The sequence below is a fragment of the Pinus tabuliformis genome, chromosome 3_1 (genome assembly GCF_031772625.1).
Source record: "Pinus tabuliformis cultivar Carrire ecotype Pingquan chromosome 3_1, CPIR1, whole genome shotgun sequence".
Lineage (NCBI taxonomy): Eukaryota > Viridiplantae > Streptophyta > Pinopsida > Pinales > Pinaceae > Pinus > Pinus tabuliformis.
This window is the reverse complement of record NC_142301.1, coordinates 504,154,934-504,182,090: the sequence shown is the minus strand read 5'-3', so window position 1 is coordinate 504,182,090 and position 27,157 is coordinate 504,154,934. Positions and strand designations below refer to the sequence as shown.

Sequence of the window (27,157 nt, the reverse complement as noted above, 5' to 3'; positions counted from 1 at the left end):
CCTCTTGATACACCTTTATTGATTTATGCACAAAGACCTTGGATGAGGGTATAACTACAATCTAGGTTTTTGAAATCAAGAGTTGGTTGTTACACACATTTAAAATCTACCCCTTTTCCCATTTGATCATTGTTTTCATACCAATGTTTTATATTTTAGATCATTTGATTAAAATTTGTAAGTCTATCCAAATGTATTCATGATTTCGCAAGCATATTTTGATGTAAATGAAGCTTCTATATCTTCAAGCAAGACCTTTCCAAGAGTGGACAATGAGGTAGTGAAAAAAGTTATATGTTCACAAATTCTTTGTTCCTAGTGTTTGGATTATTATCTTTAATTTATTGGTTATATCATTGTTTCCAATTCTTGCATCTTAAATTAATTTGTTCACATTTTATGCTCATGTTTCTTGGGCTATATTGATCTCAGTTTTTTGGTTTTTCTCTAGATATCTTAGTGAATTGTTGTCACTATCTTTTAAATCAATGGTTGTAGATTCTTCACTAGCATCATAAAGTGAAGGCAAAGAGTTGCAACTATTTTTAGTGCCATGGTTATATTGTTAGTTGTTGTATAAGCACTTGAAATATCATAAAACAACCCATTATAGTTGGAACCAGATTCCCACAATCTATATATGTAACCATGATCAACAGGATCCAATGTTTCATGATGAGAATAAATTAACAGTCTCATATGTGGGGATATCATGTAGTCACTCTCATTCATGGATGATGTAGTGTAAGTCCATTACTTTTTTCTGAATTTGGATTATAACAAAAGGAGCCTTCAATTGGGTTCAAGATGTTGTAGCCATGCAATGTATTTGAAACTGGGAGTCCTTGAACCTGCAAACCATTGTGCCATTGTAATATATATTGCAAATTATTATTCTTACATTTTTTGTTTCTAGAGATGGTTAAAATTCTTGAATTTTTAGCATCTTACTCTCATTGCCGAGAGTTACAGATTATTCAAACAAGAACTATGGAAAATTAATATGTACTTTGGAAGCCTCAATATTCTTTGAGATTATCTCACCCTTAACAAGCTCTTTCTTTATCCAAGAGTTCTATTAATTTTAAATATCATTATCTATTCTTCTAGGTGGATGGAATGCTATGTATGCACACCTACACATATTCAATCCATTAAAATATATCAAATGTCAATCCTTTAATGCACCACCATGAACTAATAAATCGATGAAACTTAAACCAACTTGTTTCTAAAAATGGTATGCAGATGAGCGATAAGCTTTTATTCATTTGGACTAAAACTACCTCACTTGATATCAACTCTCAAATAGTTGATCCATCGTAATCTGTAGCTCTTTCCACAATGAATGTTGAAGACCTGCCATTAAAGTAAATATGAATCGATGCACAATAATGCTAAAAAAAAGCATAGTTTCAGTTGTTGTTAGGCATCTTATTGTTGGGTAAGGAGGGTTTATAGCAATAGGAATTGTTGGTCCCACATTTGTTCAACCAATATTTGCATAAGGATGGATTTTTAGGAGACTCTTGATTTATTAGAGATTTGACAAAGAGTCGTGGCCTTACCTTTTCAACACCAGAGGAACCCTTGGAGTGGACTCACTATGCAGAGCCTTGGAAATTTATTTTCCCTGCTAGAATCACTGTGCAGAGCCCCAAAAAATTATTTTTCGGGCTATTGATGTGATGATTAACTAAAGAAACTTTACCGACTACATTCAATGGTTATGTGCTTAAACCCCATGACGAGAGAATAACAGTGTTCAAAGTTGATGAGTGAAGCCCAATAAATTCCATATGGTCAGAGCTAGATCCTTCAAAGGAGAGTCTCAAAACTAACCCTATCTTCGTGACTCATCATTCTCACTCATGGTTGAGGTTGCATCCACACTTATGTTGACCAGGCTATTGAAAAGGATCTATTAGATTTTCCACAACATTAAACAACAAAGCATGTTGAAACATAGCAGCAGATTATGGAAGTGGGATAAAGAAAGCGTTAAAGAGTTGTCGCATGAAACATACCTCACTAGGGATTCCTCGGAAAACCTCAAGAACACTAGAGATTTTTTTTTTTTAATAACATATTTAGAGTGCGCTCAAAACACACTACCGTTAAATGGAGAAATGTCATTTGGAGGTACCGAGTATGCTGAGAAAAATGTAATATTTTGATTCTAGCAATTTCATTTGGAGGTACCAAGTATGCTGAGAAAATTTCATATTTTGATTCTTGTAACACTTATCCGTTGAGTAGAGCACTTACTAGAACAAAATACCATTATATGGATATTCCATTCTATTTTAATAAGCTATATGATGTGGAACTGTCCAACTAGAGTAGACAACACCGTTTTCACACTTATCAACTCTCTAGTTTTATTAACCCTTCAAGCTTGTCTTCGTGCAATCAAACTGTAAAATAAAAGTAAACCTAATCCACTCTCATAAGGAATCATATCCTATATGAAAATCTCTAAACCCACCCTATTGGAGGTGCCAATCCTGATTTCATGCATCTGTTGGACTTGAGACTAGCTCACATGTTGATTAGTCCACTGATATATCGAACTTATCCTCATGCAAGAAAATTGGAATAGACTAGAGGTCATGCAAATGCTGAGCTGGGGTGGTGGATTCCATGCACCAATCCTATCTAATGTTGTTGTTTTTTGTACTTGCAATATCATTTTAATGAAATGAAACACTAACCTTCAAATAATCAAAATAACCATTTGCGATGGCAACCTTTTCAATGCTATAACTTCGTCTATACTCTTATCACCTTCTTATGTCTTCTATTCATTATTGTAATGCAATCAATTTAGTTTTTAATTACAAGTCAACACCATAACAAAAACCATAGCAACTTTTAACCTTTAAGCCTATTTTTTCCCCACAGTAGGATAGTGTTGTAATATTCTCTAATGTCATCTGTAACAAACCCAACACCTTGAGTGTTATCCAAGCTATAGGGTCAACTTCTCTGGAAACACACAATGGGAGAGAGATATTATCACTTTAAAAGGAAACTTCCTTGTGATAACGTCTATAGGTATCACTTGAGATGAACCCAACACCTTGAGTGTTATCCAAGCAATAGGGTCAACTTCTCTCAAAACACACAAAGAGAGAGAGATATATATTATCACTTTAAAGGTTAACGTCCCTACAATAATGGCTATATGTATCACTTGAAGTGTCATTTATCCAGTGATGTAGGGTATAGTGTCACATAGACCAAGTGATGTAGGGTATTGTGTCACATGGAATAAGTGTTTTCTAATGATAAGGGGGTTGGAGATCTTTCTTCATTACATCAAAATTTCCTTCTCTAGTGACATATTCTAGATATTGACATATTTCCCTCTCAAAGAAGATCACTGAGAATTATACACTAAACCCATAAAATTTGAACTCAAGTCCAAACTAGACCCATCAAAGTTGAGCTAAAGTCTAAACTATTGATCAATACACCATAGGAGAAATATTTGGTGATCTTGGTCAACTAAGAGACTATTGATCAATACACCATAGGAGGAATCCTTGGTGATCTTGGTAAATTAAGAGGTTGGATTTTTCTAGACTCATAACTAGGATTTTCATGTGAGCTCTAGGTTATTTTTTAGGAGAGTAGAATGGGTTGTGCAAGCTATGTTTCATAGTTGACTTTGCTAACCAAGAAATATGTCATTTTTGGCCCAAGGAAATCATGTTATTTATGAGAACTCGCTCCCTTTAAAATGAGTGTCATTGAAAAAATAGAAAGTTACTTTCATAGGAGTAAATAGCTTCCCAAATACCTTCATTCAAAAGTTTCGAAAAATGGCTTCTAGTCATTCTAATCAGTATTGTCCCACTAGTGTATCTTTTCATACTACAGATGAGGGTATAGGGTGTAACCATATATGTTATATCCCTCAACAATTGTTTCTTATGTCCCATTTCACAGGAGTATAATGGTGGCATATATCCATATTTTCTTGGTGTCTATACAAAATGGTAGACCAAGCATTTATATTATTTTTGGTACTTGCAGTATCATTTTAATGAAATGAAACACTAACCTTCAAATAATCAAAATAACCATTTGTGATGTCATGAGAAACAATCTTGAAATAGGTTTCAAATGGGATCTTTTCCATGTGTTGCTGGCAGTTGGGCCATGCTTTTGAATCTTTGATGGGTTTTACAACTTCTTATAGGGATTTCTTCTAGCATTGCTAGAATTTGTTCCTTGCTACAATTTCTTCTAGATTTTAGATAGACTATGTAGTAACACAACATTCAATTATAATTTCCTTTAATGGTCCTAAATTATCCTTTTGGTGGCATCCATGCTTATTTGGTTTATTTTGGTTATGAGTCCCACATTCATGCTTGGAATATGGCACAGGGGTGATTGGCTGAAGAGAGATTTGGTTCAACCAATCTATGGTCGGGTGGAACATGGAAGTCCCAAACCTAGTTGGCCTATTCATTCATTAATAAGAGTTTCTTCTCCTTGGTATTCTATGTGTAAATGATTAGTTCATACGTAGCATTTATGGTTGTTGTATCCTTGTTTTTTTGTTATCTATATGTTGGTTATGAGTATGCTTTATGATAGTTATGATGTATGAATCTCATCACGTTTTTTATTTATAAATGAACGAGAAATGAATATATGACCTAATATATAATATTGCAGCTAATGTGATAAGGCATCAATGCTTCTTAGCAATTCTCATATAAGTATGAGACCCCTATGCTCATATATGTTGTTATGACGTGTAGAATGCATATTTGTGACATGTCTGACGAAATGACTGTCATGGTTGGTATTGGTTATTTCAATTCCTTCATCAAGTTTTTTGTTAGAGGCTTTGTCTTGGTGTCATTCATTATCTCAGAAAGTCTCATCAAGTTCCAGGCAGAGGTTTGGAGACTAGCCCTGGAAAAGTGGCTTAAATCTCACAGTCTCTAAGACAGAACTGGTTGAAAAACATTGTAGTAGCTCCCTTGCAAGCATTGTAGGAGCGACCGTAGGGTTCCCTTCGCATGCATGCCTTTTTATGGGAGAAACTGGGGGTTTAATCCATTGAAAGGCTAGGTTAACTTAGGGTTTGGGCACCAGGAGTGGTGGATTAGCTCCTGGGGTTCCTGTAGCACCTGAGGGAGGTGTATAAAGTGTTGGTTAGTCGGTTCCACTTCCTTAACTACACTTAGGGAGTTGAATCATATCATAGTAAATCTTCATCACATGTTTACCCTAGTGGATCAATTAGTTTGGGTAAATGTGGGAGGAGGACGTTACATAATAGAAATTATTTATTCAAGCATAAGCTTGTATATTTATTTGTCTTGTGTTTGCATACTTATATTTTCCTCTAACTAACAAGAACTTATATCCCTACACTTTTCATGTAAGAAAATTGTGTCATGACTTGTGAAATGACCCACCAAATGATGCTAGACATTGGGTCATGACTTGTCTTATGGATGCTTGTTTACAAAGGGAGGCCCCTCTCGACTCCTTTAATGTAATTTCTACTCACAAGTCTGCAAAATCTATTGGATGACTATATGGATGATTCTCAAATTATTTCAATAGATTAGCTTGATTGTATGGATATTTGTCTTCCACACTATGTTATTTGTCTTTAGTGGAAATATTATTTATATGCAAGATGGATTTTTTATTTCCCCATGGTATCTTGGTTTCTCTTGGATGTACTTTTAATGGTAGTTTTTGTGCAATTGACAAAAAGTGTGGTCCTTGGTGCTCCTCTAATTGAGCAATGTACTTCACTAGTTCCTTCTTTCTGACTTCAGCCAAAAGACCCAATTACCAAGTTCTAGTTCCTTCTTTCAGACTTCAGCCAAAATATCCAATTACTAGGTTGTGGAATGATGTTGGTATTGGTACTATATTGTTCACTAAAATAACCTTTATTGGTACTATATTGTTCCAATTTTTTACTCTTGGTTAATTCAATTTCTTTATTTCCTCTTGCCCCAAGTTAGATACATATGTCTCAAGTTTTCTTGTGAGATTTCAATTATGAGATAAATTAATAAGCATAAATATTTGTGAACACTAGGCAATCTACTACATTTTGAAAAATAATTAGGTTGCAATTGTGATCGAACCATGTTTTGTCGATCCAACTACTTGTTTGTGTATTCGTAACTAAGTGAATTTAGCATTAGTGTTGGATTTTATGTGAAAATTGGTAACTCAAATAACATAATTAGTTCATGGGGCATGCTTATCTATAGAGATATTCAAATTAATAAAATTTCTACATCGATTATATTTATATTGACTTATCTCTCTTCACCTTCTTTGACATTGTTGTCTAGTCAATTTAATGTCTTAAATTGCTCTACATAAATTATCAATCCGGGTATCGTAAACTGATGAAGTGTGGTGCACCATATGTGCTTAGTTAACCTTTTTCTTACTTCGTTGTTTTATAGATTTTATTTTGTTTTGGGGTTTTGTTTTTGTTGGTTTCCTAAAGTGTCTAATGCAAATGGAAATCCTATTCTAAGGTCTTAAGAATACTTTCAAAGGTCAAGTATGGGTAGAGATTTCAAGACAAGGTTTATGTCCCTAATGATAACTTCCAAAACTTAGCACTTCAAAAGATCTCAAAACATGTTATTGATCAAATCAGTACCTGAACAAAAGTGTAAATATGTAGCTACTTAAATCAAACAAAAGATGAATATTGATCGTGAAATCATTGTCTCTGTTGCTTTTCTAAATACAAAAATAAAAGTTAAGCTATTGCACTCAAACAAATCAAAAACTGAAAATTAATAAAAGTAAAATCAAATCACATCATTCATAGTTCGATTCCTCGCCAATGAGTCTAAGCTATGGCTTTCAGAGATAATCGTCAATGATATGAGCAAGTTGATATCTAATTGCAGAAAAGTAAAACTAAAATCAAATCACATCATTCATAGTTTGATTCCTCGCCAGTTAGTCTAAGCTATGGCTTTCGGAGATAATCGTCAATGATATGAGCAAGTTGATATCTAATTGCAGAAAAGTAAAATTAAAATCAAATCACATCATTCATAGTTTGATTCCTCGCCAGTTAGTCTAAGTTATGGCTTTCAGAGATAATCGTCAATGATATGAGCAAGTTGATATCTAATTGCAGAAAAGTAAAACTAAAATCAAATCACATCATTCATAGTTCGATTCCTCGCCAGTTAGTCTAAACTATTGCTTTCGGAGATAATCGTCAATGATATGAGCAAGTTGATATCTAATTGCAGAAAAGTAAAACTAAAATCAAATCACATCATTCATATTTCGATTCCTTGCCAGTTAGTCTAAGCTATGGCTTTCGGAGATAATCGTAAATGATATGAGCAAGTTGATATCTAATTGTAGAAAAGTAAAACTAAAATCAAAGCATAACTGAAATTGAAAAGCTAAAAAACAAAGTCAACGGAGAGGAAAATCTAATGTCACTATTTGATGCAAAAACATGTAAATAAAAAACTAATCAACAATCAACCGGTTGAACACACTTACATGAATTAAAATTGCATGAATGGAAAATCTAATCTATCAAACTTGAAAGCAATCAAATGACATAATGAAATCAAAGCAAAATTACAAAATGAAATCTACTCTACCTTAAATTCTAATATGCTCCATGACATCTACTTCACATCTCCTTCCATGTTGAGAACATCAAAGCTTTATTAAAATTCTTCAAAATTACAAAGTACAACAAAGATTTCCAAATCCATCTCACAAGCTAAAAAGCTTAAGAACTAACAAGCTGAGACTAACAAATGAAGGAGAGAGATCTCCTATTTATACAAAAAGATGAGAAGCCATCTCATTAATGAGAGTCCATGAATCTCTCCCTCTACCTCTAGAGTCCTAATCAAAATAGGAACTGATAAGACACGTCTTCTTAGAGTTTCAATAAAATTAGGAGATGTGACACATATCCTCATGATCCCATGATTCTTTCCACTCAAATTAGAATGTGGCCTTAGAGTGCCACATAAGGGTCTTCTAGAAGCCTCCTTTTGACCTACACATGTCAACAATCTCAACCCACTTGTTAGGTATAAGCATATGCACATTATTTTCTAATTTTTAACCACAAATTCACTTACAAAGACTAAGAATTAATAAAGTTTGGAAAAACATAAATGTGGCCCAATGATAATGAAAGGGGGATGAATGTGGTGACATAGTAGTGAAATGGAGGTGATATAATGAACATAATAGTGAAAGTGTAATGGAAATGACTGACATTTTCAAGACCCAACCATTGTCAACTTCAACTTGGTCAACATTGATTTCTTCATCACTAGGCCAACAACCAATCAACCAAGTATTTGTTAACTTAATACCAAAAGGCTAAACAAGCTCAAAGCATTTTCCTTAATAATTTTCCATATTTTTATTTAAGAGAACATCTATTCTCATTTATTTATGTTTTCAGTTTTGAAATAAATAACATAAATATACGCTTTTTCAACCTATTGTCAAACTTTGAACTGAAATTATTATATATACATCACATCCAAACATTCTTAAATGTCAAGCATAAGGATTCACATTTATCCAAAACTTATTATAGAATGAACCCTTCCACTGTACATTAGGAAATCATTTATTGAGGTAAGTCATCAATTGACTAACCTTTACGCAAAATAAGTTGTCAAGTGTTGCTTATGTCACCATGCACATTGCCTTCTCTTATAAATTCTTGTTTTTTTGCTATATCACTATCTTTTGCCTTGGTATATAAAATATTGACACATAACTTAAACTTACTTTATTTTTGACAAGAAACATGTCCACACATAGTTCTTCTACCATAGTTTCATCCCCAATTATTTCAAGGATTGACTTTCAAATTAGCTACATTGTTATAACACATTTATATTAAAAGAATAGAGGAAGAAACACAACAATGAAGCTCACATGAACACAATCATAAAACACACACAAAATTGGATTGTTTATTGCATTGATATCAAGTTGAATTTATAAACATAGGTATTTTCCTAAAGATAGACAAACTATCTTGTTGAAACTTTAAGGCAACAACAACTCAACTCCACATTTTAATATAGGAAAAAATCTAATTAGAAACAATTATCTCATATCCAACTAAGATTCAACAAACTTCACAATGATAACAACTGCATATATATGTATACAATTTAAAACACTCATTAGACACACCAATAATAAACTTTAGAAATAAAATATTTTCTTCAACTAGCACTAGACTCATTTTTTCTAAGACTCCTTGAGGATAGTGGTAGGTGTGCACAAACCATGTTTGGTCCTACAATATTCAAATGTTGGCTTAGGTAAGTCTTTTATGAGTATATCAACTACATTATCTTCAGCATAACAATACTCCATGTGAATCTTCTTCCTATTGGTCAAGTCTTTGATCAATGTACTCTATCTCATGTGCTTTGACCTATCATGAAATAAGATATTGGTTTCAAGCTTCACAAATGACTAATTATCAAAATATATAAGAGAAGGACTATTCTCCATAACTTTAAGATGAAGAATCAATTTATTGAGCCATATTTCTTTGAACCTTCCAATAGTAGCAACAATATATTCAACCTTTGTGACAAAGCAATATAAGTTATCTATTGTTCCATAATAAATAAGAGTACGACTCTTCTCCATCCCTTCAAGCTCAAGAAGTAATTTCTTAAGCCATATTGCTTCATGATTTCAAGTAGTAGCAGTGGCATAATTAACCTATGTGGGTAACAAAGCAACCAAATCTTGTCACTCCAAGAAACCATGCTAGAACTTAATGGGAAACAATAACTTTTTTGTCGCTGCAACAAACACCCTCCAAAATTTTTCCGACATAAAAATTTTGGAGCCTCCTTATGATCATGCCATATTTCATTTCAAGCCCTTAATGGCATGCTTAGTCATGTCGTTCAAGTGTTCAAGTCCTCCTTTAATAATTCTAAGTGTCGAAGTGTCATGCTTTTACATACCTATCTTGTCATGCCTCCATAGCAATGTTCTTCTGAGTAAGCCTACAGTCAATGTGTACTCTTTCAATTCAAGCATTGTGTAGTGCCTAATCATAGTGACTTTGTAGTCTCTAGAGATAATGCTTGAGCAGTCCTTGATGTCAGTTCTTGCACAATTCCTAGAGACAAAGACTATGTAATCCATATCAATAGAGATAGTGTGAGGGCATCCTCCGTAGATAGAGATTTCACTCTCTTCGTCAATAGTTAGAGTGTAATTATTCAAGTCATTCAGTTCAATTTTGGATCTTGGTAGCCTGACATACACTAGGCACCCCCACAAATCTTAACCATAACTACATTTATGCTTTCCCTATGTAAAGATTCTAGTCTAGAGATAATCTTTACATTCATATTTTTCTCCTAAGTTCTAAACACTATTGGAATATAAGGAGTATCCTCTCACTCATGGTTGCAAATGCTTCATCTTCTAGGTGAGTTTCTCAATTGTCATTTTTTCTTTTCCAAGTGTCACTTTTTCTTTCCTTTTCTCATGCATGCATCAAAATTTCTTTCTCTATCTTTCACAAGTGTCGCTTTCACCTTCTTTCACTCTTACAGGTGCCGCTTATGTTGTTTTTGTGTGTTTTCATGCGTCACTTTTTCTTGTTTTCACACATATTAAAGAGCACCATGACACCCCTTATAGAGGAAGTTGCAACACACTCTCTTACACTAGTTGATGTTATATTTCATAAGCACATGTTTTGGACACTCTCCCATGACATAGCGCATCTTTCAACTGCAATTGACGCCTGTGTCACCACTTGTATTTTAAGTTTCACAATATTGCATTTTAACTGTCGCACTTAGAAACAAGTGTTGCTTTGTTGTCGTTTCAAGTTATTCATGTTGGTGTTGGATACTATACATTTTTTTACCTTTTATTTGATGGTATGCATTTGTGTGATCTCTTTTTGGGACTTGTATGGATGTATTCCTCTCCTGTTCCATTGATCCCACACTTATCCATTTTGGAGCTCTTCTTAGTGCTCCCATGAGTCATAAGTTATGAAATCACTAAACCCTCCACCAGATGATGAGTACTACGTATTCACAAGCCTAATTTATGAAACCCTTACCTCCTGGACCTACGCATTGAGCTTTTCTTGAGGAGAACTCCCATTATTTCACTTTGAGCATAGTCAGAGCATAATCACTAGAAGTTTGATGCTTGTATTGCCTCACTATACAAAGCCTTAATCAATTATGCTTTGTATTGCACATTGATCACTTCTAGTTGATAGTGAGGACTTCTCTATCCCCTTGTAATGAAAAACTGTGTAATACAAAGGCTTCCTCCCCTTCATTGCGTAGTGAGCATCCCCAGGGTATAGTGACCTAATATTTTACTGCTTACATTGAAGTCCTCTGCAGATTTCCTTCACAAATGTTCCTCCTATTGCACATTTTGTAGCTCTAGTAGATAGTAGGCCCATCCCTAACGAACTGTCAACAAGGAAAATTTTAAGGACAAATTTTTTTCTTAAAGTTCCGAAACCTTCGCAAATGTTACTAGTCTCTAATATGTAAAATATAAAATATTTGGTGGTATCTTTGTAAAAATATTCAAATTTATAATGATATAATTTTGATCATATTTAAGGTAAGATAATTTTACACTATAGAAATTGGGCAATTATTCTTTAGAAAAAAATTGAAATTAGTGAATCTTTTTTTTTTGAAAAACAATGGAAAATTAGCCCACCTGCAAATATTAGCCCCTAAAATTTTCCTTGGGCATTGTTGAGCTCAACTACACAATCCTAGAGTCTTCTCCTACAACATTGTGCGTTGTGCAGTTGCAATGCGTAAGTAAATTTGTCACTCTTGCTAACTGGATCAACCTTCTGCGCAGTTCCTTGTTCTGCCTTGCCTCAACTACACATTTTGTAGTTCTAGTGGAAAATGGGGCCATCCCCCAGTGCATGTAGAGCTCAACTATGTAATCCCTTCTTCCTCTTCCTTGAACACTACACATTGCACATCGTGTTGGAATAAGGAATTGCTGAGACGAGGGGGGTGAATCAATAATTCAAGAAACTTTTACTTTTCTTTTCTTATTGTACTTTGAGTTCCTCCTTATGTTCTTTCTTATGTGAGAGAATTCATTCATGAACCATTAAATTACTAAACTTTTAGATACACATATTCAAACAACAATCTCATGTAAATCATACATTTGACACAGTGTTTTCACATGGAAACCCAGAGGGAAAAAACCACCAATTTGTTGTTTGTTTTATGATGTAATTTAAGCACCAAATTAGTTACCTTTTCTTATTGTGAGAACCCACTCACTGAAGGCACCAACCCCTTAGTTTCAGCAAGAACCAAATTTCCAAGAGGCACCAACCCCTTAAGTATTCAGGAAACAACCTATCACTACCATTGTTCTACTTTTTCATACAATTTTCAAACTAAAAATAGAGGCATATAATATTACAAGTAAAATAGGATCTAATGGTTGTTTGCATATGCAATTTCTACACTCTAGTTTCTAAACACTTGTGGTGGTCCTCCTCTTGCTTCTATTTATGGGTTCTGTAATCTCTACTCAGGGCTTTCCATTTTTTCGACACTTAGGCCACAGCTCTGCTCTTTCTTCCTCTCACATCTGCTCACTCTCCCACCTATCTCAATGGGGGTTCACCATTTTGTTCTTGTGTTGTTCTTGGATCGATGTACTCTCTATCCTCATCAAATCTACTCAAATGTGTACTACTCGCATGGCTCTTCATCATTTTTCTGAAACACACTTCCCCTATGTTGTTGTTTCATTCAGAATCAGAGGAATGGGTGATGATCACTTCTCTATCTCGTTGCATACACTCCATGATTTTGCTAAAACACACTTCCCCTATGTTTTCGATGCCTTCAGGATCATAGGAATGGGAAATGATCACGTCTTTGTCTCATTGCAGGCACTCCATGTTGTGTATTAACTCTCAGCTCTCCTTACATATTTCACAAAGGCTCCCCATGATCACTTATGGCTCGCAGACACTTAGCTTTACATTCTCACAGCACCTCTATTCTTCATTTATCTTTACAATACGTGCACTGGAGTTCTTTGGCAATCAACCATATTGAACTGCATTCAAAGCAACAAATGTTGATTCATACATCTTTAATACACCTTTGTATTATCGTTATATCAGATAATTTGCACTAAAGAACACTATTAGAGAATTTTCCATATCAGTTCTTTTACGCATAAAAATAATATAAAAACAATCAACTTTAATAGTCCTCATCACCTTATATATAATCCCCTATTTGTGTTTTCCTCCATAGAACTGAGGGTTGTGACCGAGGGCTCATCCTTAAGGTGCTAAGGCCTCCAAACCCTTGACGGGGGCTATATTTCCTTTGTTGGCCCCTTACACATTTGTTTCATAAAACTGATGCTTTATACCCCAAGAGGCCATTTATTGGAGAATTCTTTATGATGCAGCTATGCTAGCCACCAAGGATCGTCAATCATCAATTTCTGAAGTGTTTTCATCACATGCCATGTGGCGTCTTTCTACCGGTGACAAGTGTCGCCCGGATATGGCTCATTAGGCCATCCAAAACATAAAAATAGCTTGCCATGTGTCCCTCCATATCATGATTTCATGCTGACATCAGCAGCCAGGTAGCATTATCGGAACCTATCAAATGTTATCATGTGTCCTCATCGAAGCTTCTCTGATGCTATCATTTGTCCTTATCGAAGGCAACCAGACACCTCCACATGTCCTCCTAGAGGAGAGAGAAAAAGGCCCACCATGCTTGGTTTTGCAGTGAATTGCTTTGTAAAATTGTTTTTGGCTCTCCAACGATTTAACACTGGAGGCCTCAATCCCGACGTCACTTTTGAAACATCGAATAACAATCATCGATGCACCACTGTGTGCTGATTTCCAAGACACCCAATACATGATATCAAAAATCGCACACCGCAACTTTTTTTGCGCCACACCCCTGATTCTCCATCCTCCGATCTCTGATATGTCGGGACCACTGACTAGAAACTTGTCACATGGACACTAGAAGTTATCTTTTGAAGGGGCAGAACTTCAATTGGATCTTACTTTCGAACCACAAGTCCATTTCTAGACTTCCACATATTGTTGGAAAGCTCTTCTAGAACACTTTCCAATGAAATAAGTATGATTAGCCACTAAGCCCATCAGTTGACTCAAAACATGGCTCCAAAGTCTCTTCATAGAATATCATCACAACCAACAAGGCATGAAACCCCATCATCAAGTTGAGTCTTGTTTGACATCAATGCCAACACTTGCACAACTAGCCACCTTCATACCATCAAATGTCCAAAAATCTCTCCATTTGGCATTGATGGCAACACTATAGAATCCCCCTCAGGCTTGACATGATCTGCTCCGATGCCAAATTTCTCTCCCTTTGACATCACTGGCAAAGAAAACTTCACTTGCACTCCCCCTAAACCAATGCAACCTACTCTCCCATGAGTTCCTCTTGCTGAGTAGCTGCCACCTCCTACCAATATGAAGTCATTTGGAGGGAGGAGTCACAACTCCTATCTACTGCCTGAGATACTCAAATGGTTCTCTTGCAAGTGGCTTGGTAAAGATATCTGCCAGTTGCTCTTTAGTGGGCACATACACAAGTTTAACAATGTTGGCTGCAACTTGTTCCCTCAAGAAATGATACTTGATGGGAATATGCTTGGTTTTTGAATGCATGACTAGATTTTTTGAGATGTTGATTGCACTAGTGTTGTCACACATTATTGGAATGGTATTAAAAAACTCTACCTGTATATATTTTAAGGTCTTCTTCATCCAAAGAATTTTTATACAGCAAGTCACAGCAGTAATATATTCTTCTTCAGCAGTCGATAGAGAGATGGAGCTATGTTTCTTACTAACCCACGATACCAAGCAGTCACCCAAAAAGAAGGTTGCACCTGAAGTAATTTTCCTGTCATCAAGACTTCCAGCCCAATTTGCATCTATGTAGGCCTTCAAATTGAAGTCTTCACTCCTAGCATACCATAACCCATATTTTGTTGTACCTTGAAGATATTTGAAAATCCTCTTAACAACCACCACATGACTTTCTCATGGACAGGCCTGAAATCTTGCCACAATTCCCACTGCTTGCATGATATCTAGCCTTGACACTGTTAGATACAGTAAGCTTCCTATCACCGATTTGTATTCAGTCTAATTTACCTATGGTGTTGAATCTTCCTTGCACAATTTACAGCATGTAGTCATGGGTTTGTTGATCGGTTTGCAGTCCTCCATTCCAAACTTCTTCAAAGTTTCCTTGAGGTATTTGGATTGAGATATAAAAAATCCTTGTGGAGACTGTGTAATTTGCAGACCCAAGAAAAAGGACAACTCACCAATCATGGACATTTCAAACTCTATTTTCATATAGTTTGCAAACCGATGCCCCAACTGCTCCACATCGCTACCAAATATGATGTCATCCACATACACAACCACTATCAGAAGATGATCATTTTCAGATTTTACATAGAGATTGTTGTCAACTGAGCCTTTCTTAAAACCTTGTTGCTAGAGATACTTATCCAGCCTTTCATACCAAGCTCTAGGGGCCTGTTTCAAACCATACAAATCCTTCTTTAATTTGCATACAAGCCCTTCATCAGAGGAGAGTAGAAAACCTTCAGGTTGCTCTATGTAAACCTCCTCTTCTAAGTCTCCATTGAGAAAGGCAGACTTTACATCCATCTGATAAAATTTGATGTTCTTATGAATGGAAAGAGCAAGGAATATTCTTATGGCTTCTAGACGAGCTACTAGTGCAAAGGTTTCTTCAAAGTCTACTCCTTCTATCTAGGCATACCCTTTGCAGACCAACTGAGCTTTGTTCCTGATTACTTGACCTTTTTCATTCAGTTTGTTCTTGAAAACCCACTTGGTTCCAATAACATTTTTCTCCTTTGGTCTTGGGACAAGCTCCCATGTGTCATTCTTCTCAATTTGGTCTAGCTCTTCATTCATGGATTTCACCCAGAACTTATCTTCACTTGCTTGATAGAGGTTCTTGGGTTCTATTTGTGACAGTAGAGCCAAATTGGCAAGATTTGTACCTCCCACAAGTTTCCTTCTAGTCTGGACTCCCTGTCTTTGATCTCCAAGGATCTGACTCTCAAGGTGTTCTTTTGTACATACCTAGAAGGCATTTTTGGCCTTGAGGATGTGATTTCTTCCTCACCTTCATTGTCTGAATTTGTTTCATTCAGATCTGCAACCCTCAACTCTGAACTCTCTTCATTATCTGAGTTCAAATTACTTACAGAGGGTTCAAGTTGTGAGCCTACTTCATCAACCACTATGTCAATGCAGTCTTCTATCTTCCTTGTCCTCTTGTTGTAGCATATGTACCCTTTGCTTCGAATACAATATCCAAGCAGTGTTCCTTCATCAGCTGGTGAGTCAAGATTTCCAAGGTTCTTTTGATTTCTTTTAATGAAGCACTTGCTCCCAAACACCTTGAGGTGTTTAACTGATGCAGGTCTACCCATCCATAACTCATATGGAGCTTTGTCACTATTAGGCCTGAGATGTGTTCTGTTTGAAAACTCTCTTCATTATCTAAGTCCAAATTACTTTCAGAGGGTTCAAGTTGTGATCCTACTTCATCAACCACTATGTCAATGCAGTCTTCTATCTTCCTTGTCCTCTTGTTGTAGCATCTGTACCCTTTGCTTCGAATACAATATCCAAGCAATATTCCTTCATCAGCGCGTGAGTCAAGATTTCCAAGGTTCTTTTGATTTCTTTTAATGAAGCACTTGCTCCCAAACACCTTGAGGTGTTTAACTGATGCAAGTCTACCCTTCCATAACTCATATGGAGTTTTGTCACTATTAGGCCTGAGATGTGTTCTGTTTGAAAAGTATATTGTTTCTTGAGTTGCTTCTCCCCAGAAGTGGTGAGCCACTCCTGCTTCATCTAATAGCGCTCTGGCCATTTCCTATATTGTTCAATTTTTCCTCTCCACAACTCCATTTTGTTGAGGAGTTCTAGCCACTGAGAACTTCCTTATAATACCTTCCTTGAGGTGAACTCTCCCCCTCTGTCTGATCTCAAGCATTTTATCTTCAAATATTTCTCATTCTCTACTTGAGCCTTAAACTTCTTGAAGTGCTCAAATGCTTCTGACTTTTCTTTTAAGAGGAGAATCTAGGTAGCCCTAGTAAAATCATCAATGAACAGCAAGAAGTACCTTTCTCCTTTTGATGTTTTTGTTCTAGTGGGGCCACAAATATCTGTGTGGATAAGCTCCAGAGGTCTGGATGAGAATAACTCTTTTGATTTGAAATGAGTCCTAGTCTACTTGCCAAACTGACATGACTTGCAGATGGTGTTATCAGGCCTTGAAAATATAGGCAATCCTTTTACTGCACCTATCTTGCTTATCTTTATTAGGCTATCAAAATTCATGTGCCTGAGCCTTTTATGCCATAATTGTGCTTCACTTGTTTTACTCAAATAACAGTTGACCCTTGAGTCATCGAACACATAAACGTTATTGTGAGTCCTGACTACCTTTCCCACTAGTTTTCCATATTTTATATTGCGGATCTCACAATCTTTAGATCGGAAGGTCACATTATACCCGTTGTCACACATCTAACTAACACTAAGCAGATTGTGTTTGAGGCCTTCCACATACATCACATTTTGTGCTTCTGTCTTCTGATCAAGGTTGACCACTCCTTTTCCCTTGATTCTAGCTAGAGCATTGTTACCAAAGGTGACATTGCCTCCTCTGTCTTTTTCTTTTAGTGATAGAAACTTGCTTTTGTCTCCAGTCATGTGTTTGGAGCAACCATTATCTACATACCATTTGTTTTCCTTATCATGCACTGATAATGCGAGCCCACATGGCATGTTATTTTTGGTATTTTGTTTCCAGATTACTTTATGCTTTTGTAGGTTTGTTTGTCTATCATTTTGAGATTTAGACAAGTATTCAAGACCGCTTCTACAATTGTGGATTTGTGCCCGAAATTATTACATTTAAAACATTCAACTTCACTTTGTAGGGGAGTGAAGGCATTTTGATTCCTTAAAGAGGAGTCTTGAGACTTATTAGTCCAATGTGTATTAAACCTGATATTTTCATCTCTTTCAACTTTGACACTTCTACAATCAAGAGCTTTGTGTCCAAATATATGACACTTATAGCAGTGACCATAAAACAAGTAGGCATGCCTATTGTTAAAAACATTGTAAGATTTGGCAGATAAATACCTTGGTTGACTATCTGTTTAAGTCATCCTCCATTGATGATATCCTCTTTGTTTGGCTGCTCTTTTATATTCGCGAACCCATTCATGATGATTCCTCCTATGACTGTGATTCTTCATCTATTGCGGACCTGAATTTTATCTTCTTCTTCTTCTCGATAGAAGATTCTAGTTCCTTTGAGTACCTAAGTCTGGTTATAATTCCTGAGGACCTTTGACAACTCAAAATCTAATTTAGTCTTCTAGTCCCTTCTCAAATATCGCATTTAGACCTTTCTTGGTCTTTGATTTCTTAAGGTCAATTCTTAGAGAGACCACCTTTGCTTCAAGATACTAGTAGTTTTCTTCCCATTCTTGAATCATACCTTGAAGTACTTCCTCCTTTCGTCTAGCTTCCTCCAACTCAACCTTCAAAGACAGAGAATCATCTTTGCAAGTTTTTGAGGTTGTTTCCCTCTTTAACTTGAACAACTCCTGTTTCAGTTGCTTGTTCTCCACTTCTAATATTTCATAGTTTCCTTGTTCTCCTTTCAATAGAAGAGCCAGACTATCCTTGCTCTTGATAGCTTCTTCAAGTTTTTCTTTCTAGTATGCAAACTCCTCATTATCTGAGTTGTACATTCCTTCTTCTGCACATTGCAATTGTTCCTTCAGCTGCTTTTTTTCTTTCTTTCTTTCTTCAACTCATCAAGGGCACTGATGAGTTCTCCTTCAAGGTCTACCACTCCTTCCTCTTCTTCCTCTTCAGAGTCCGTAAGACCCTATTTCTTGGAGTTTGTTTCAAGGGCCATAAGAAGATACTTATTTGACTCATTTTCTGATGAGTCTTCACAGTATGATTTCGGAGCTGAACTATCTTCTTTGGAATAGAATCCCTTCTTTTTGTAGGGTTTCTTCTTCTGAAATGTCTAAGACTTATTTTCTAAATTTCATATCTTCTTCTCCTTCACCCTTTTCTTTGTATGGGAATTTGGAAGAGAAATTTCCAACTCTTCCATAGTCAAAACACTTAAAGGGAAACTTCCCTTTATATTTACCAGAGCCACACTTTATTTTTCTAGCTAGTTGAGCCAGATCCTGATCATATTCACTACTAGAGCAGTCTTGATGAACTTTGTGCTCCTTGCCCTTATTGGATACTCTGAATGCTGCTTCCTTTGGTTCAGATTTCTCCATTCCTACTCTCATCTCATAGGCTATGAGAGTACCATGTAGCTGATCCATTTTTAGATCCTTCAAGTTGACCATTTCCTTTATGGCTAATATTTTGGGATTAAATCTCATGGGTAGAGATCTTAATACCTTTTGAACAATAAATTCTTCCCGAACTTCCTCACCAAGTCCTCTGATCATATTAACTGCTTCATCAACTCTAAGGAAGTATTCAATAATGCTTTAATTTGGTCTAAGTGGATATTGGTGGCCACCCACCTATTCCACCTAGAGCCTCCAATCAGTTTCATATGTTTATTTCAGCATTTACTATTTTTAGCAGTTTTTCAGGTCCTGAACTTCCGGAGTAGTTTTGACCACCTCAACAACGTTTTTTTAAGTTTGTTGCAAGCCCATAGCCATAGGAAGGGGCTTGTGGTGAAACCTGTACTACTTAGAGAGACCTTTCCAACAAGGTACCGTACGCGCCAAATGGAGATAATATGACCAAGTTATGACCCTGGGAAGTTGGATGCAAAACTAACCCCAACAGGGCCCACAATCTCTTGGTGTTACATCTCATGGGGTTATGGTTTTGGTTGTTTATGGCTTTATCATGTTTTTCAATAATAAATAGGACCTTGAGCCTCATTGTAACACAGTTCAAATGCATGTAGCCACACATCTCTTCTTAGAGATAAGCTACCATTTCCCAAGCTATCTTATTTCCATTCTTTTCTGTAAGCATAGTTCAGTATTTTTCTATTAATGAAATAAAGTGTTTTTTTGTTACATCTCTATAATTTGTTGTGTTCCTGTTTAAGTTCAGATTAGTCTTCTCTTTCTCTGTTTTTCTATGCATGTCCCCAACTAGGTCAGGGTATAAGGAGTTAGGGCTCGATCTAGTTGAACCACTGCAAGATCAACCTCACAAACCTCAACAACCTCCCATGGCGGAAGAAAAGAAAGGCAATGGGGTAGGAGATCCTTTCAAAATGTTGTTCGATGAAGCCCTCGAGTTACAGAGGAATGTGATGATAGATAACTTTGCTCATATCCTTCGATGGCTACCCATAGGCGACACATCTTCATTCAGCAACCACTCTAGAGGCTCCACTCCTTTTAAGGTACAAGTTAACTTCGATATTCCCATATTTGAGGGCCTAATAGATGCAGATGTCGTAGATAAATGGTTAAATCTGTTGGAAGGATATTTCTCAGCTCATGACTTTTATAATCAAGAAAATATTACTTTTTCACTTCTCAAAGTTGCCCCACACATCAAGGACTAGTGGGAAACCTACTGTGAAAAAAACGATGAGAGTGAACCGTCATTGTTTTCAACCGCACCCACTTGAGATTCTTTCCGAGACGTCTTCAAGGGACAATATTACCCTGTCGGGAGCTATGAAGATAAATACATAAAATGGACCATGCTACAACAGTGAGGGGACCAAGATGTGCTGGAGTTCACAAATAATTTCCATACCCTTCACACAAAGCTAGGTATCAAGGATATTGAGCGGAATTTGGTACTCAAGTATCGCAGTTGTCTACACAAGTACATCCAGGACAAGATGGAGTTCCTGGACATTTCCTCGCTCAGAACAACGTATCGATACAATGTCAAGATTGAGCAGTAGTTTAAACAAAAGAAGTGGGACTTTGGATTTGCGAATCCAAAGAAAGGAAAAGTTGACCCCAAACCACAGGGAAAAGGATAGAGCCAAGGCGGGGCTACCTAAGATAGCCCACCAAAGCTACAAGAAAAGAACAACACCACGAAGACAAAGAAGGACATGGGAAAATGGTGTGAGTTCCATAAGAGCTCCACTCACAACACAAGTGAGTGTCCGACCAAGCAATCACTAGTGTTCAAGCTAAAGGCCTCTGAATGAGATGCATGTTACGACTCTGAATCAGAACCCGATAAGGGGAATGAAAAGGGACATAGATCATTGATGCAGAGCCCAGTGCCACTGTGGCCACCACCAAGATCTAGAAGATTGAACCTGAAGATCCATAGGAGGGGGAACGCCTCTTCCACTCACAAATGTGGGTGAAGGGTTATCCATTGCAGTTCATTGTCGACAACAGGAGCCAAAAGAACCTCATTTCAGTAGAGGTCGTGAAGCGGTTGGGCCTAAATACTACAACACATCCACATCCATACACCATTGAGTGGCTTCACCAAGGACGAGATCTCCATGTCAACGAGCAGTGTCGCCTTCCCTACAACATCAAGCCCTTCATGGATGAGGTATTGTGTGATGTTGCTCCTCTTGAAGTTTTTGATGTATTATTAGGACAACAGTACTTGTGGAAGCAACATGTTGTATATGAGTCTAGACCTCTCTTTGTGATTATTACTTTTGCCAATAAGTTGTACAGGATACTGGAGGTAGCCCCACTGCGGTCATCTCTTTGATCACTACAAAGCAATGAAGTAAGATCATTTCCCAGAACAAGAAATTTGTTTTCCTTATGATTCGCCCTTAGGGCAAGAAGAAGGTTGTGGCCATGGCTTACAGGCAAGGCTCTTCTGCAAAACAACATCAGATGGACAAGGTTGTGGAAGAGTACAGGGATATTTTCACCTCACCTACAAGGGTACCTCTACACTGTCAAGTCAAGCACTCCATTGATCTGACCCTGGGGCCGCTACCGAATTGACCAATCTATCGATGCTCTGTTCTGGAGAACAATGAGATCAAGAGGAAGATTCAGGAACTATTGTAGAAAGGGAACATCATGCCAATCTCATCACCTTGTGGGAGCCTGATTGTATTGGTACAGAAGAAGGATGGGACCTAGAGACTCTGCATTGACCATCGGGCGCTAAACAAGATCACTGTCCAGAATAGGTACCCAATCTCGCGGATTCATGACCTTCTGGACCATGTCAAGGGGGAAAAATATTTTAGCAAGATTGACTTGAAGTCATGTTATCACCAAGTTCCTATCAAACACTTCGATGTGTGGAAGACTACCTTCAAATCTAAGGAGGGCCTTTTTGAATGGTTGGTCATGTTGTTCAGATTGACGAATTCCCCTACAACCTTCATGAGACTGATGGATGATGTCTTGCGACCCTTCACCAATGCATTCGTGGTGGTGTATTTAAATGATATCTTGATCTTCAGCCAAAGTTGGGAAGAGCACCTCCACCATATTCGACAGGTCCTTCAAACCCTACGAAAACAGAAGTTGTGTGCTTTCTTGGAGAAATGCACTTTTTGCCTGACCAGGGTTCAATATCTAGGGTATATCATTGATGAGCAAGGTGTACATGTCGACCCAGCCAAAAGACAAGTCATTCGGGATTGGCCAGCCCTGACCACTCTAACAGAACTCCGCAACCTTTTGGATCTTGTCAATTTCTATCGTAGGTTCGTGTTGGGGTTCTCTCATATCACTTGGAATTTAAGTCAAGTCACCAAGGGTGGAGCAAAGGAAAAACAAATTTGGTCAAAAACCCAACAATAAGCATTTTCTAAGTTGAAACATCACCTATGATCGGCACCAGTGCTCACATTACCAAACCTGCAACAACCATTTGACTTTGAGATAGATGCCTCCAACTATGTTATTGGTGTGGTTCTTACTCAGCATGGGTGTCCAGTGGCTTACCACAGTGAGACACTTTCAAACGCAGTCTACAAGTATCCCATTTACGAAAATAAAATGTATTCCATTGTGTAGGCCTACCGTCAATGGAAGCATTACATTCAGGGGAAGGAAACAGTCATCCACACATACCACTAACCCCTATAGTTCATACAAACACAAGGGAAGTTGCAGAACGATCGCCATCAGAAATGATCCACCTACCTACAACAGTTCGATTTGAACATTAAGGATAAGAAGGGCAACACCAATAATGTTGTTGATTTCCTCAGTCAACCATTGATCACGGCATTGATCACTATGCTCGACTCCTGTGGACACAAGACTTTGGGGTGGCCGCATCTTTACAAAGCGATCCAAAATTTGGTAGCACATAGCAGACACTCCCAGAAGGGAAGCAAGTTCCAAATTTTCACCTACAGGATGCACTGTTATGCCACCTAGGACACATCTATGTTCCTTCAAGCGAGTGTGCCAAGATTATCTAGGAGGCGCACTACAGTTGGGTCGTTGGACATTTCGGAGGAGAAGACAATGGCGATATTGCAAAAATATTTTTATTAGCCGAAACTTCATTAGGATGTTGGGAAGTACATAGATCTTGCACTGCCTGCGCCATTTCCAAACCAACCATCAAGAAGAAAGGCATGTATACTCTTCTACCTACTCCTAGTCAACCTTGGGAATCTATCTCCATGGATTACATGTTGGGCCTTCCTTCTACTAAGCACGAAAACGATTGTGTTTTCATAGTCGTCGACAAATTCTCTAATATGGCCATCATGGTTGCCCCCAAGAAGAGTATCACAGCAAAGGCCACTGCTAAACTCTTCTTTGAGTGAGTGTGGGTACACTTTGGGATCCCATAGTCCATTGTCTCAAATTGGGACAACATATTACTGAGTGCATTTTGGTCCAGTCTCAGGTCGATGTTAGATATAAAACTTACCCAAGTCCATGACTTTCCATCCCCAAACTGATGGCTAAACAAAGGTTGTCAAGAGTATGATCGTACACATTTTGCACATGTACAACTCGAAGCATCCACACACATTTGTGAAAGTCTCCATTATGTCCAACACAGCTACAAAAAATCTCTCCACAGCTCAACAGGCCAAAGCACCTTTCTAGTAGGACTGGGATTTCAGCCATTATGTCCCATTGATGTGATGATACCATTTGCAGCCACTTAGGCAGCTTCGGTTCACGTCCAATCCGCAGCCAAAAGGGATAAAAACTTCATTGATCACATTCAACACATCCACTAGCAGGTCCATGATATATTGGATAGAGCCAATGCTAAGTATAAGCAGCACCATGATCAGCATCGTGTGTCGCACAAGTTGAAGGTGGGTGACAAAGTTTGGCTACATTTGAAGAAGAAGTGCCTCGTTGAACCCCACCACAAGGTTCGCCTACTTTGATATGGGCCATACACCATCACCAAGGTTTTCGATGGCAATGAATTCGAGCTCAACATCCCACTGTTCCTTGGCCTGCACCCAATGTTCAATTTAGACCGTCTTCGGCCATACTTTCCACCATTGTTGGACACATCCTACATTGCAAAAAAACTCACACCAACAAAGCTCAACCTAGATTGCATGGAATAGGCCAAAAATGATCAGATCATGGATACACAAATCAATAACACCCACCAATATAAGATATAGCTATATCAAGTTATCAAAGCAGCCTAACTCCTTCACTAGGATAAGTGGTTCACTAGGGACCAGGTTCAACATAAATTTCCTCACCTAATGGAGGCTTTGCACGCAATGGGGACCAGTTCTTCCTAAGGGGGAAGGAATGATCCAGGTGGATATTGGTGGCCACTTGCCTATTACACCTAGACCCTCTAGTCAGTTTCATATGTTTCCTTGTTTATTTCAGCATTTACTACTTTTAGCAGCTTATCGGGTCCTAAATTTTTGGAGCAGTTTTAACCCCCTAAACGGCATTTTTTTGAGGTCCGTTGCAGGCCCATAGCCATAGGCAAGGTCCCACGATGAAACCTATAGTACTCGAAGTGACCTTTCCAACAAGGTATCGTATGCGCCAAACGGAGATAATATGACCAAGCTATGATCCCGGGAAATTGGGTGCGAAACTAACCCCAACCGGGCCCGCAAACTCTTAGTGCTACATCTCATGGGTTAGGGTTTTGGTTTTTTAGGGTTTTCTCATGTTTTTAAATAATAAATAGGCCCTTAAGCCTCATTGTAACACAGTTCAGAGGCATGTACCCGCCACATCTCTTCTTAGAGACAAGCTACCATTACCCGAGCTATCTTATTTCCATTCTGTTTGTAAGCATAGTTCAATATTTTTCTATTAATGAAATGAATTGCATCTTTGTATTTATGATTATATCTATAATTTTTTGTGTTCTTGTTTAAGTTTGGATCATCATTCTCAGTCATCTTCAAGATTTCAAACCTCATTCTGAAGGTCTGAATTTTTTCTTGCTTCACTTTCTCATCTCCTTCATAACACCGGTTAAGCTTCTCCCACATTTTGTAAGAGGACTTAGAGTGCATGACTTTCACAAGTTCATATTGACTAAGACCAGCCAGAATGGCATGCTTGGCTTTACCATTGCTTAAATACAATATCTTGCCATCTGCATCTGTGGAAGGTATATCTGGGACATTGTAATTTACTAGTACAGAGGTCAAAACATCTACCCCCAAGGACATGAGATATGCCTCCATTCTTACTTTCCAAAAGGCATAATTGGCTCCATCAAGGACTGGTACCTTACTCAAGTAAACTTCTTAACTCTCTTGCTTATTCATAATTCCTTAAGGATCTACCTTCTAGAGGTTAAACTGTTACTAAAGGAATCCTGCTCTAATACTAATTGTTGGAATAAGGAATTGTTGAGGGGGCGGGGGGGTGAATCAGTAATTCAAGAAACTGTTACTTTTATTTTCTTATTGTACTTTGAGTTCCTTCTTATTTCTTTCTTATGTGAGAGCATTCATTCATGAACCAGTAAATTACTAAACTTCTAGATACACAGACTCAAACAACAATCTCATGTAAATCATACATTTGACAGAGTGTTTTCACGTGGAAACCCAGAGGGAAAAAACCACCAATTTGTTGTTTTTTTTATGATGTAATTTAAGCACCAACTTAATTACATATGTTTGTTTGTGAGCACCCACTCACTAGAGGCACCAACCCCCTTAGTTTCAGCAAGCACCAACTTGCCAAGAGGCACCAACCCCTTAAGTATTCAGGCACCAACCTGTCACTGCCACTGTTCTACATTTTCATACAATTTTCAAATTGAAAATAGGGACATATAATACTACAAGTAAAATACCATCTAATGGTTGCTTGCAAATGCAATTTCTACACTTTTCTTTCTGAACACTTGTGGCAGTCCTCCTCTCACTGCATTCTCTATGTTCTGTAATCTCTACTCAAGGTTCTCCATTGTTTTCAACACAACACTCATTAGGGGAATTTTTAGGTCTAAAATGGGCCTCCTAAGGAAATTATAAAATAATAGTGGAAATAATAAAATAAGATTTGATTACATCATCAAATTTTAGAGGAAAAAAAAAAACTATTTTTTCAACTCGTATTTTCCACTTATCTCTCTATGGGTTTACTCAAATTTCGAGTGGAAACACTTGTTGGATGCAAAATTTGATTCCTAATTCAAGGATTACCCATGTTTCATACTTTTGATGGATCTTGCTACATGAAAAATGAGAAATACATGAAAAATGTGATTGCAATCATGTTTTTTCATGTATTTTTCATTTTTCATGTAGCATGGTCCATGAAAAGTATGAAACATGGGTGCTCCTTGGATGAGGAATTAAATTTTGCATCCAACAAGTACTCCCACTCAGAATTTGAGTAAAAACTTAGGGAGATAAGTTGAAAATATGAGTTGAAAAAGTAGTTTTTTTTATTGTATTATTTTTTAATCTTTTTACTCTTTTACTCCAAAAGTGGTGAATCATCCCCCATGGTTGACATCATCATCTTGAATCCTATTGGTTATTATAAAGTTTATTTTGGTTGTACATTTTTCTTAAGA

At 37.2% G+C, this 27,157-nt stretch overlaps 1 pseudogene; it reads right to left on the bottom strand.

Annotated features, from left to right (window-relative positions):
• Positions 1-403: 403 nt before the first annotated feature.
• LOC149188018 (uncharacterized) lies at positions 404-25,808 on the bottom strand (annotated as a pseudogene).
• Between the last annotated feature and the right edge of the window lie 1,349 nt (positions 25,809-27,157).